General features: G+C 34.4%; 1 protein-coding gene across 4 annotated transcripts in view; it reads right to left on the bottom strand.

The window, feature by feature from the left end:
- Positions 1 to 13,849, bottom strand: part of LOC145668640 (uncharacterized) — a 745,356-nt gene that overhangs the window by 133,068 nt on the left and 598,439 nt on the right. The gene's annotated exons all lie outside the window — the stretch shown is intronic.

The raw sequence follows: 13,849 nt of genomic DNA, 5'->3' as shown, positions 1-13,849 counted from the left end.
TACTCCTAACATTCATTGATAAATTAATAAATTAATATTGTATATTATTAATATTGCGTAAATACAGTATATTCATCACTATGAAACCAAGTATTAGGCACACTATAGCAGGGCCAAAATAACCTGGTATGTGAAGTTTCTTGCACATATGCGAAGGGAAAATGAAGCTCCTACTTTGATGCTACTGTTATCGGCCACGGTCACTGTCTTACACCATTAATTAAATTGCCACTATAGATGCACCGAAAAAAAAAAAAGCCTTGACAGTGGGTTGTAGCAACGCCGCTGCGAGCTATCAGAGATGATCTCTTGCTGGCTCCTCTATAGTCCAGATCTCTTGCAATTTTGGATTTATTTTCGGTTACTATGTTCAGGAAATAAAGTAACCATATTAATAGTTCTCTGCGATAGAGTATCACGGCAATTATTTTTATGCTTTACCGCAATGTTTATCATCATCTGTAAATCTTCAACTGAGATTGATGGAATAAACGATGGAACAATATCTATTAGAGAATTAGTATTTAAAGTTTATGCTTAAATCTGTGCTCATATGTATATTGGATAAAAAAAAAAACATCCTATACACCTAAGTAAGTCCGCATCCTTATTGCGATTTACATCCGCAATTAATTTTATAATTTTATGTAGTGTAACTTTTCAATTAAGTTTTTTTTTTAATGCGTAAATTATCAAACTAGAGCAAGTTAGTACGACGTTAAATAACTTTTTTAAATAAATATTATATATATATATATATATATATATATATATATATATATATATATATATATATATATATATATATATATATAGAGAGAGAGAGAGAGAGAGAGAGAGAGAGAGAGAGAGAGAGAGAGAATAAAATTAGTCCCGAAGTAGTTCCTTTAAGTTAACTTATTCCTATAAATAATAATTTTCCTTCCAAACTTTTTCTTTTTTCAGAAATGCTAACTAAAATGTTATTAGCAAACTATTACCGATTTCTAGACTATTATTAAAGATTCCACGTACATTAAACAGATTTCAGGGTGAAACTGCATCCTGTTGAGACTAGCATTATGTGTCAATTCTTTTTCAATATATTCAATTTGATTACTTCAGGTTATGAACATATTTGATCGATATAACAACGTAAGAATTTTGTTTCGTATCACACTTTAGTTCTTAATACTATTATTATTATTATTATTATTATTATTATTATTATTATTATAGTGAAATTACAAACCATTCTTCTAATTACTCTAAAATAGTGAAAACTTTTGATGTAACAAATCCGAAATAATAACCGAACTAATTGTAAACAACAATCATGTTTTAACGCATTAACATTTAAAGATTTTTATGAATAAGAAATGTGTCAATCGGAGATTCTTTTTTAAAAAAAATAAAAGAAAAGAAAATTTGCTCTATGAAATTTTTTCCAACTTACCACATTCTGGCTCACATTCCGGACTAGGTTGTTGCCTCCTACCACAATAAAACAAGCAATACACCATACTCGGTGGCGAACACTGTAAAGAACATGTCACACAGTATGTTGCAGCATTCTCACACACTCCACTGCAAATCCCACCACGTGCAGAGGAAGACGAAGATGATGCCGACGGTTCTTTGTCTTCCAGCGGGTCCTGATCCGGATACTCTCGCATGCACTCATTAACATCAACAGTACTGTTAGTATCACTACTAACAGGTGATGTTGTTTCACGAGAACGACGAACATTATTAAAATCCAAAACATATTGTTTCGTAAATAATTTAGTAGTCCTCGAAATGGTGGGGCTGTGGACCGGAGTCAACATTGATGCTAACTAAATGTTTTCCAGGCAACAGCCGATAGGCACACACGCACGGTAGAAAGATGTGTGTGTGTGTTCGTTATTGGAACGTGCGCTCAAAAATGATACTGAAAGAACTTTCTCCACCGCGTACCGAAGTCGAAGGAGAGTGTTTGTGACGGCTATGGTCCGCAAAGTGCACGTTTCTTAAGTGTAACGACCCTACACTACTAGCTAGCGTGTCGAAGAAGCTGCTTCAACCAGTTATCATACTGATCTAACAAACCATATAATACCGTTGTGCAGTTCCTACAGTAATGAGCCTGCTTCACACCTTCTGGTTCATTTTCTCCCTCCAAGAACCAAACGTATGGAGGTTCACATGCAGGGGAAAAAGCTTATAACACTGCGGCTACGATCTACACCCATGTGTCGAAATCCACGGAAGACACGAAACTGCTCCTATACGGTAGTTGTGCATACGGTTCTGTTGAGTGGGAAAAATATTCGCGCCATTGTTGTGGATTAAGTCATATTATTACATATCGACACGCGTTTGGAGAATTCCAACACTTCCGTGTTAATTGAAGAGAAATCAATACACAATATATGTAACACAGAATGGTACAATGTTCCTTTATCTTTATATACTGCATATTTTCTACATATTCGTACTAATTAAAAGAATGTGAATGAATTATTGCTGTTCGTATCAAGATAGTAATGAGATAAAGAACATGTCTGGACTACCTCCATTTTGTGCATCTTCACCCTTTGTTTATTTCATGTACTTCGAGTAGACATTAACATAATGTTAAGACTAATAATGAGTTCATTGTGAAACAGTCATTTATTGATTTTAACAAAAAATATATACACTGTGCATTTACTTAACATTTAAACAGGTTTAATCTACGCACCCTTAATTCTTGTTCTAAACAGCAATTCTTTTTTCCGTTTTCTTCCAAACTTTAACTAAGACCAAACTCTAATTTCATGGTCAATAACTCGCGAGCCAAAGGTCTGCCTAGGAAAATATTTCACAAGCACACCAAAACAAGTTAAAGTCTACCCTCATGCCAAGTTCCGTCGCGATTGAATCGGTTCTGTAGATCGTGTACGATATACATTGTTTTGTGATTGATTTTTGTTTTTAGAAAAAATCAAATGGAGAAAAAAAAACAAGTACAGAGTACCAAATGTAATTCTGCAATATTAAAACGAATTATAAACGTACTTCGCATCGTATTACGAATCAAATAAAATTTGTCTGTTTCGGTTATGACATATTTCCAAGTCGAAGACATCCTGAAATTAGCACCTTGTCTATTGGACTTCAATTTGGTATCTTGCATATGCAATCAGGAAAGCCAATATTGTATTGAGAATCCTCTACCAGCCTGAAACCTTTCCAAATACGACATACAGACTAGGTTATCAACCGCATTTTAGGATGTGAAGAGATTTCACCCAAATGGAGTTTGAGGAGAGTTTGGTAAGTGTGATTTTTCACGATATGCACTGTAATCGGAAGCTTATTTATTGAAAATGATTTAATTCAACTTCGAAATTAAACTCTGCGAAGTTTTTGTTTGTTGTACTGTTGACAGTATTCTAAACGGGAAAATTGAGTGTTTATTAGATATTTGAAATGGGAGAGAGGAAGTGAATTTGTGTACCCATAAAGCATTATTTTTTACGAGGTAGAACTATTAAGGAGATTACTTCAGGAGAAAAATGTTTCAGTGAGCTTTAGGTTCAGGTAGTGTTTAAGGGGACCCAATTTTTAAAGAGAATATTTTTCCTCTCTCAATCCAGTTGATCCTCACACATTCTAAAGATTATGGGCTTATTTACCAATGAGACCAGTTACTTAACCATCCATTGTTTTTTTTTTCTTCCCAATATTCCAATTTATTTTGTTATAACTCAGGTTTATTACAAATCTAGTTCTTAAAACTAGATCTGGAAAAATAGTTTTAAAATTTGAAATGGCATCTACGGCGAGATTTTCTTTCCGATTTGGACTCACTGCTGGTAAGTTTCCATTCAAAAAGTGCGAAGCGTACAAGTGCTCCGTCTGGTTGTACTCATAGTACAGCTTCAACAGGAGGTCTTACGAATACATCAGTCAAGTATCCAATAATTCTAAACAAGATATGACGTTCAAGACACAAAAGGCGAAGTTGTGTTAATGCAGCATTGACTTGAGCATTTTACTATGATCAAAGTTCTCACATACCTTGCACAAATTTTATTTACTGTTTAGAAACATAAAAGCTGCTTCTTACTCGCTAAACTATTCCCCATTCCCATCAGAGAGGCATGTTGAACTGTGTGTATGTGTGTTCCTAACAATGTTGCAAAATTTAGACACTTTTATCTTCTACACAAGCATCAGTAAGAGTCCAGCTTCAACAAGAGAACACATGGAGATTAGTTAGATCTTGAGTTTAGAGTCCTGTTCAGCAGCGAGGCTGTATAAGACGTGGATAGCTCCACGTGGAACCAGAAACACACGAGCTCCAACCAGGAAAAGAATACACGCAGATACGCTTTTCTTTCGTAAGGCTACAACTACAGATTTACAGAACTAGCAGGCCTTTCTTTATATCTAGAACTCTCGGACAGATTTCTCGAACTTTATTTCAAGAGGGGATAACTTTTACAAACCAGCCGTGTCTTGCTCCTCTTCGGTGAGAATTTCAACTTAAGTGGAACATATTTATCGTTTTGAACATACATTAACATTTTTTTTTTCAAATGTGGACAGATTTTTGATCATAAATGAGTTATCTATGGAGCCAATTAATTTTGTACACAGATTTTCAGATCTAATCCTGTACAAAGTTCTATTTTCGAATTTCAGCTTGGTGTGGAAGAAGGAGCGCGAAAACTTGTGAGTTTCTTGCAGTTTCTAAGAAACACCTTGCCTATATGCAACCTGCACTGACATGGTTATGCGGGCTTACATAACCTCATAAGATAAATACTAAGGAATGGAATCAGGACATAGTTTTCCTCTCGTTTAATCTTAGTTCTGAATTAAGACCGGACAACGACAGGTCCTTCTTACAGCTAGTAGTAATCATAATTACCTTATTTTCATTTTGATATTAATAGAATAAAATAATTTATTAGTAGTAATTGAAAGCTTAAAGGGAAAGGAAAAAAAAAAGCTTGCATATATGATTTCCAAACTTTGAAATTCTCAACTGTAATATGTGATTCGCAATTCACTTGCATTTCATTTTTCTGCCTCTTTTGGAATAATGTTCAATCTAAGAGGACCACAATGGCAGACCCCAGTCTAAGCTGCTGCTAAAGGAAATACAGCAATGGTGTTTCTCGATGACAGTCGCATGAAACTACGGTACTGTGAATTTAAGAAAAGTACTCGTAAGCAAGAAAAAGTAATTAATAATGTCAAGTTTAGAAATTAGATAATAAAAAGCAGTTGGTTTTATTGTTAACAATACTTTTTTCCATTTTACGTATTCAAAAATCCTGTTCGCGTATAAAAGATTCCTTTATAAGAGCATGCTCCAATGTTCAATTTCCGGTGAGATCACAGCATTTTCGGTTTTAGTCATGCATCGTGAGACAAGTGCTGAGATACTCTGAAATAAGAAGTAACGAATTTCAGTTCAGAGCATGGGCACCAGAATCTGGGAACTCAGACTTCTTGATCCCCTTCCCTTCCCTCAATGTTTCAGTGTCATTTTCATGTTCTTATTTTTACATAACAATCTTCTCCGCTATTTTTTAAAACTACTTCTCGGATGCATTTCTATTTTGGGAACAGTATTTTCTTCTCTTTAATTAGGTATTGTATGTTATTTAAATAGTATTAATGTCCAGGGCGCGAAATCACAGCAGGCGAAGTGAGAGGCAGACAGGAATATAAAACAATACCGTCTTCACACTAGAATATTTCGAGATAGAGAGTCGCACATATTTGAACATTCACAATTGTTGAACTATATAATTTTAGGGATACTATACTATGATTAATTTGCAAACTTCTAACAAGTTTCATTTTGCTCATCTCCCAGTAAGTTACTGGTGAAGAGAATTTTCTTCCAATAATATTCCCCAAACTTTTACTTCCTGTTTGTGTCTCCAAAGGGGGGAGGGGCATCTTCCAGAATTTTTGTTGACAGATTTTGCAGCTCTTATTGCCTGTTCTCTGTTTCAATTGTCTACTGGTAAGCATTGTTGTCGATTTATTAATCCCTAAACAATAAGGACTCCTCCTTTCTTCTTCCACAAAACTATATTCAAAATTTCTTCTAGTTCTGGCGTTTTTAGTTCTCAGTTATCATCATCATCATAAACATTCTGCCATTACTGGCAGGTTACTTGCCGCAACTGAGAAACTCTCATGTTCCAAGGTCTTCCGCAAACCTCTTCATCTTCACGTACGATTTTTCTGTTTTGATATCATCCATTAATTGTAGTCTAGTTTTCTTTCTTCTTTTATTTCCTGTCACTATACATTCTAAAACGTTCCTCATCCTACAGTTTCATCTTAGCTAATGTCCCAACCAATTTCCTCTTCCTCTAATTAATAATATTAATATTGTTCTTTTTTCCCTCCCAATATTTCTAACATCCCCTCATTAGTTTTTCGATCGACCCAGTTAATTATCTTCATTCTTCTCCACACCCACATTAATCTTGATAAAATAACTGCTCTAATATTATATCATTTTAACAATTCCTTTAGTTCGATTTACGGGTAAATGAGCCGTCTAGGATTGCCTACAAGATGAGAATTGAGGCCGTCTCGTCTCGAAAGCTGTCGAGAAAGTGATGTCTCGTCTCGGAAGATATATCCGTTTCTATTGCAATTGCAAGAGCTCTTTCTCATCTTGTAGTCGTAAAAAAATTTTTCATCTCTTCTAAAGGGCAACTCTCGAGTCCCACTCCCCTGCTTCTTACTGCCTGTGCTTTTGGTCCAGAAAGCTAGAAATAACAGATAAAAATGCACTTTTCAGTCATCGCTTCATTAAACGTACACTATGTAGCTGTGCGTAAGCAGTGCAGTTTGTCGCAGTGTAATTCGTCGGTCGCAGTGCCAGTTTAGGACCAACGGCTCAAGGCTGAGCCAGCAGTTTAAACCTCCGTAGCTCGGGTACTAATTAACCTAGAGAGATTATTTAGGTGTATCTCTTGGGAAAAGATAAAAGTTTCCAACAGTGTGAATTTCATTCACATCGAGGGCTCGCGGCGGAAGGGTAGGGGAAAGTTGCCCCCCCCCCCCCAGCATTTTGGGGAAAACTCTCCCCCAAAGGATCTACAAGCGGGCCACAAAAGTTACCTTGGTGAAAATTGTGTCCCATAAACTATCCAAAGAGGTATGGCTTACATTTCTCTGACAATTAGGAGCGTCGTTAGGTCAGACAACGTCAGGGTAGACAAATTATATTATTTATTTATATATATATATATATATATATATATATATATATATATTTCCCCACTTCGTATTATTATTATTATTATTAATAATAATAATATTATTATTATTATTTACACGATTGCACCCGATATCTGGCGTACACGTGAAAATATTTTTTTTCCAGCGTGCCACCCTCTCACTATTTTTTTTTTTTTTTTAAATCATCTTCAACAGGTTTGGCACGGGAATACAAAACGTCGATCCAATGCCAAAACCGCAAATGTGCTAAATTTGACTGAGTTATAAGCATTTTAATATTAAACTTACGAACATGTTTTACGAATTGACGATAACTTCTAACATACTCATATTTCACAAATTGGTCCGGACCCCCCCCCCCTTCCCTTCGAGACCAGAAATGAAAAAAATTAAGGAAGGATGAAACAAAATGAAATGAGAAAAAGAAGGATCAGCGTTAAAAATTAAAAAAAAAAAACTACAGGAAGCTTTTGGTTACTCTTTCTTATGAGGAGATTTGTATTACTCCTGGCGAGGTGATACATGGTGGCGAGGTGAGCGAGATATCCTGGAAGAGTTAGAGAATTTAAAATTTCTAGAAAAGTACAGAATTATCAGAATTTCTACTACTATTCAGGGAGATTTCAAGCTTCCGAAAGCATAGTGCCGTTGAGTAACAGCGTGAACATTTTTTATCATAATATTTCGTCATCGCATCCTTGCAGAATCAAACATGTTATTTCAAAAATAATTTTCTACTGCTCCTTTAACCTGTCATTTGGAACAGACAGAGTAGTTGACGGAATAATAAAAACAAAAATTTATATGGAAAAGAATTAGCATTTGATTCAACAGAAAAAGGAACGCAGATATTGTAAAATGTTTTACAATACATTATTGAGTATGTACTTTTTATAATAGTGAATATGTACTTTTCATAATAGTTGAGATCATGATGAAAGGAAAATTATTATATGAATAAAGAAAGGAACGTAAATACTGTAAAATCTTTTTCAATACTTTTTTATTCTTTTATCGCTCGAGATTTCTTCATAGTTTATTAAAATACTTACCAACATATCCTAACAAACCAATATATGTTGATAGTAAAGTAGTTTACATTGATCAAGCTCCTGAGCCTTCAGAATTTCATAACTCGCCCCCCCCCCTGGTGTGATGATCACAGTATTTCATGCCACGGACTCTCCCCCCTTCACGAAATCCTGGCTACGTACCTGGTGTGTCCCAAGTAACATGAAACTGCACTTAGGTGAAAATAACAAAATTTGCACATTTAAAGTTAGTTCTTTGGAATCTGTGTTCCGTAAGCTTTACAACCAGGTATCATTCATGTCCCTATGACAATTAGAAGGGCTACTAGGGTCAACTTAAAGGTCTACGATTTTCTTGAAATCCCTGTCGGTCCTGAAAAGGTTGAGAAGTTCCAAGAGTTACAATTGGATCTGGAGAATTACATTAATATTTATTTATTTCTCTCTGTGCACTAGTTCCCTCTAACACATCTCTTTTCCTTTGATTATATCTAACAAGTTAATTACAAAACTTAATAAGTAGATACAGTCTCTATACCTTTGCGGACTGCTATGGACTATCAAAGAAAGAAAAAAAAAAAACTATAATATAAGTAACAAGACTAGCGCATATGCTAATTTTAACGTAGATACTAAGTTATCAAGAACGTGAAGCCAGAAACTACTAACCTTTCATTTAAAAGTGCCATCATGTTTACGAGAGTTTTACGAGAAGATAAAAATTATGCACATTTGTCTTAGGAGCATGAATAATACAGTCGTGACCTGTATTTGAAGAAAATGACACTTCTATTAGAAACGTTTGATTACCCTCATTTACTAATCAAATTTATATTATTACTGCGGGTATACAAAAGAGTTCTCAATTTCTTTAATATTAATGATGTAAGTGACATGAATAAATTGTAGGGTAAGGGAGGAAACTTCGAATGTATCTTTAACGTGTGTTCGCAAGTTTTTCTCTTTAACTTATAAAACTGAATGAAATCTTAAAAATATCAAACTTTCTGTTCGATAAAATAGTTTATATAATTATCAGTCATGCGATATAATAATAATAATAATAATAATAATAATAATAATAATAATAATAATAATAATAATAATAATAATAATAACAGAAAACATATCTTCCTTTAAAAAATCTTTGAACTAGAAATTACAACTTGGACTCTTTATAGAATACGAGTATTTCCGTGTTCTGATTTTCACTAATACACGGTGTATCTCATATTATTGCAGGCTGATTTAAATGCATTTTGTTTGGAATACATAAACTTCTTTGTTATAACTTCAATGGAAGAGGAATAACCAAAATATTTCACCAACAAGCAAAAAAAAAAAAAAAAAAAAAGGTTTTAAGATTCATGAACTCGAAATTGGTTTATTTCAGATACCTGAAATACTAGGGAAAACTAAATGGCAAAATAAGACACAATAGCACTATTACACAAAGCAGTATGGCCATATCTACTGTACTTTGCGAGACATAACCAAATCTAATCAACATTCAAAATGTTAGAGCACAGTACTGTTTAACGCACAGCGTAACAGCGTTAATGAGTCAGACTTGTCAGAATTCTGCCAAATGAAAGCCAAGTTTTTTACTATACTTATATAGCATACATATGGCAATCTGTGACTGCAACTGTGTGTATATGGCAACCAAATGTGGCAACTTAGTTCCCACCACACAGCAATGGCTTAATTTTATTCATTCGGCTGTCCACTGATGTTAGTTGAAATAATGCAGTCTTCTTTGATAGATCTCTCAAGTTTCGTGCAAAGTATTCCTGGTTCAATTCCAGCTATGAGTTTGTGGTGGAGAACATTGCATATCAACATGATTTCTTCACCCACTTGAGTTTACAATGCGTCTCACTTGGTCTAACGAGTACAACTGCAAAACTTTAATAAAGATTTCACTTCATTTTTTAAAATGTTGTTATCTGTCAAGCAATTACCTAGTAAGTCAAAGTATAAAGGGTATGCATGCTTCATATTCTAATCTATATAGTTTATGCTGACAAATCAATATAATTTAGGGCGTCTAGAAGAAAGAAATCTGCATTTCACTAAGGCAAAAAAGATTGTGAACAAGAACAATATTTATTAAAACTGATGAAAACAAAAGTTATGGATGTAAATGATTCGATAATTGCCAGCACAGTCTTTTCTTTATGTACTATTGAAACTAACAAGAGTCACTGTTATGAATTATTCTTTATTCATTGAACCGTATCATTAAGGAAATAAGAAACAACTTTCATTCATCAACCATTCAATGGAAAGTCGTGAAACCACAGAGGGAAAGAACGATCCAATTGATCTCTTGTCTTCACTTTCGTTCCGTTAACAGTAAAGATCACTGTGGCCAGATATAGAAAAAATACAGTTATAAAAAGTTTTATCGTTTATCTTATGGTCTTTATTGTTAAGATAATCACAAATACGAATTTTTCCTCTTGTTATCAATGATACAAAAGCGCATAAAGTGCAAGTGAAAAATTGGACAAGTAATGAGTTTATCAATGAAGACTGAATAAATGGATGACCACAAACAGTTATGTAAGACTCGCTGCAAATTATTATTATTTTCTTAATATTCTTTAATGTTACAGTTTGTGCGCACGGTTAGCTAAACGACGCTGGGAAACGATCAGGATCACAAAGCAGAATTCAAAAACCTTTTCAACGTAACTTTAGTCTAAACTGCAATTCAAACCAATTCCATTAACACTATTTTAACAACATCCGTAGTGTGTTCAATGTACTGACAATGGACGCCTAGTAACTGTCATTTATTGTTTCAGGATAAAACCAGTTGGTATACTAACTTATTCGATGAAATTATGCGACTAGCTAATACGTTCGCAGTGCGCTGTTACTAAACCTTCAGGAAGGAATCTAATCATTCACAATTGTCCACAAATACGAACAAAATCAATTATGAATGATTAGATTCCTCCCTGAAGTTTTAGTAAAAGAGCACTGCGAGCTTTCCCCATGGGTGGGCCCCTGCTACATACGAAGTAAGAACTACTTTCAAATTTATCATCATGCCTCCGAATATTAATCGGATCTTAGTCTAGTGTAATAGACTGACACACGTTAAAAACATTCTAGTTCCTATTTGTAATATATCTAGTCTCATATTGTGTTGATTATAAAATTTTGCACGAGTTTCTAGTTTCTAAAAATCTTTTGCAATGCTAAAAGTTAAGCAGCACATATATTCGTCAACTGAAATATCAAAATTCCAAGCTGTATGCGTAGTAGCTTTTTTTTTTTTTTTTTTAATGGAATTAACGAACATCCAGTCACGATTTTATTTTCATTACTGAGAGACAGTGATTTAACAACCTTTTGTCATGCGACAACAAACTAGGAAGAGAAACTTTCATTTGAGGCCATGCTCAATGGCAATTTTTGACTAAAATCATGAATGTTCCATTCATTTCCTTTTTATGCTGCTGCACTGGATATTAAACGTGATCATTTAGTTTTGAAGACTGTTCATTTATTATTAATAGTTTCAAGTCATTCGAGTATCAATCAAAGCCACAAACTTCCGTTGTAGTGGATTTATTATTATTATTATTATTATTATTATTATTATTATTATTATTATTATTATTATTATTATTATTAAAGGGGTACATGTAATTCGTGGAAGTAGACATAACTTATCGCATGATTGCATATGTGCATGTTTTATTACATCAACTCGTGGCCTACCAGGATATGAATCTTTACCAGGAAAATAATATGAAATGAAATCTAAGTTTTACGTTCCACCGGTTTTTATGCCGGCTACGCTAAAGGGGACGGTTATGGTGAGAAATGAAGGAAATGGGAGAACACCGAGAAAACCCACGCACACGATGTTTGTCCACCACAAAGCTTACTTGGCGCGAGCTGGGATCGAATCAAAGACCTCAAGCACCAGAGATGAACATCTACCACTTAACCACCGCGGCCCCAGAATTCTTAACAGGAAACACCATTATCTGCAATGCAATATTAACAACAACTACTTACGGATTGTAGCTATTATATTTGAAGATTTCTTCCAATTTCTAAACTTGCTTCAATCTAACTGTGAACTTAATTGTCTATAGGGTTAGCAATAAAATTATCTTCACTTCATGAATATTTGTTTGGATTTAACGTCTCTTCTCAAAACAAAACTGCGTACTTTGTGTTTATTTGTATGTGGTCTTTAATGTCAGTATTCTTCATCATCAGGGTTATTTGAGACGTGGACTAACAGTTGGATGTGATTAAGGGTGCTGGTATTTTACCGGCTGACCCGTTTTGTCACGCTCAACTACAAGTTGGCGTAGATAAAAATAGCCCGTGTAAGAATAAAGGAAATACAGTGAAATTACAGAAACTAAGAGCTGAAATGGACTTCCCATTAATTTACAATGAAAAATAGAGATAAAAATACAGTGAAAAATATATTTATAAAAGATGTTGAAAGTGACTCCCTGCGACATCAATGCACAGCTCCGCACGTGTAAGCATATTCAGATATACCCGGCGTAAAGTTCGGATATCGATGGCGGCAACTTCATGGCTAATATCTTTCAGTTAATGTATTGTGTGTGGGTTAGTTTTGTAGACCTTGCTCTTCACGTGTCCCCATAGCAAGAAATCATATGTTGTTAGATCCGGCGAACGTAGTGGCCACAAACCTTTGCTGACAGTTCGTTTCTCAGAGAAAACATCATGGATTCGTTCCAGGGATACCTTAGAAGTGTGATATGTTGCCCCATCTTGCTGGAAGAAGCAATATTGTCTTTCATATTCGGAGAGTTGATCACAAAATGCATAAAAAATTTTCATGCAAAAACTAATTATTGGCCAAGATCTCAGTCTTTTGTTCCATTTTTCCCTTAATTTTTTTGTTTTAACATTATTTAAATAGTTTTTTTTTAAATGAAAATATGTATCAGCCATTGGCCTTTTCGTGACCTCGTCGCTGACGTAACTATTACATCGCATAATCATCCAATCAATTTATAACCTTACAAAAAAGAAAAAAAAAGGATATATATATATATATATATATATATATATATATATATATATATATATATATATATATATATATATTCAGCCAATCATTCAACCTGACGAATCATAACAAATGTTGGAAATGCGCCCCAGATACAACTTCACCGATATGTGCATGTGTTAAGTTATATTGCAAATCAGCTCAAACGTACAGTATCTCTGCGAAATCGTTTTTTCATACTAAGTTAAATTTTTCCTATAGTTCCGCTAATATGTGAGAATTAGTTAACAGATGTCTCCAGTAAAGATCAGGGGAGAGAGAGAGAGAGAGAGAGAGGACGTTATAGGACATTCGAGGATATTATAGAATTCAATATGAAGGCCATATGACGGCAGTGTAAGGCGCTAATCGTTCACTTGCTTGAGCATGAGTTGCCTGATTTCCTGATCATTCTGTAGTAATGCAGTCAACCTCTGAAGTTATTCGTGGACATAGTTTACTTACACCACGGACTTCGGGGTGTGAGTATTGTGTGAGTTGTGTAATTCGAATCAGTATACTACGAATC

This window comes from Thermobia domestica, chromosome 13, assembly GCF_964235325.1.
Source record: "Thermobia domestica chromosome 13, izTheDome1.hap1.1, whole genome shotgun sequence".
Taxonomy (NCBI): domain Eukaryota; kingdom Metazoa; phylum Arthropoda; class Insecta; order Zygentoma; family Lepismatidae; genus Thermobia; species Thermobia domestica.
Note: the sequence above shows the minus strand (reverse complement) of the source record. Positions and strands in the feature narration are given on the sequence as shown.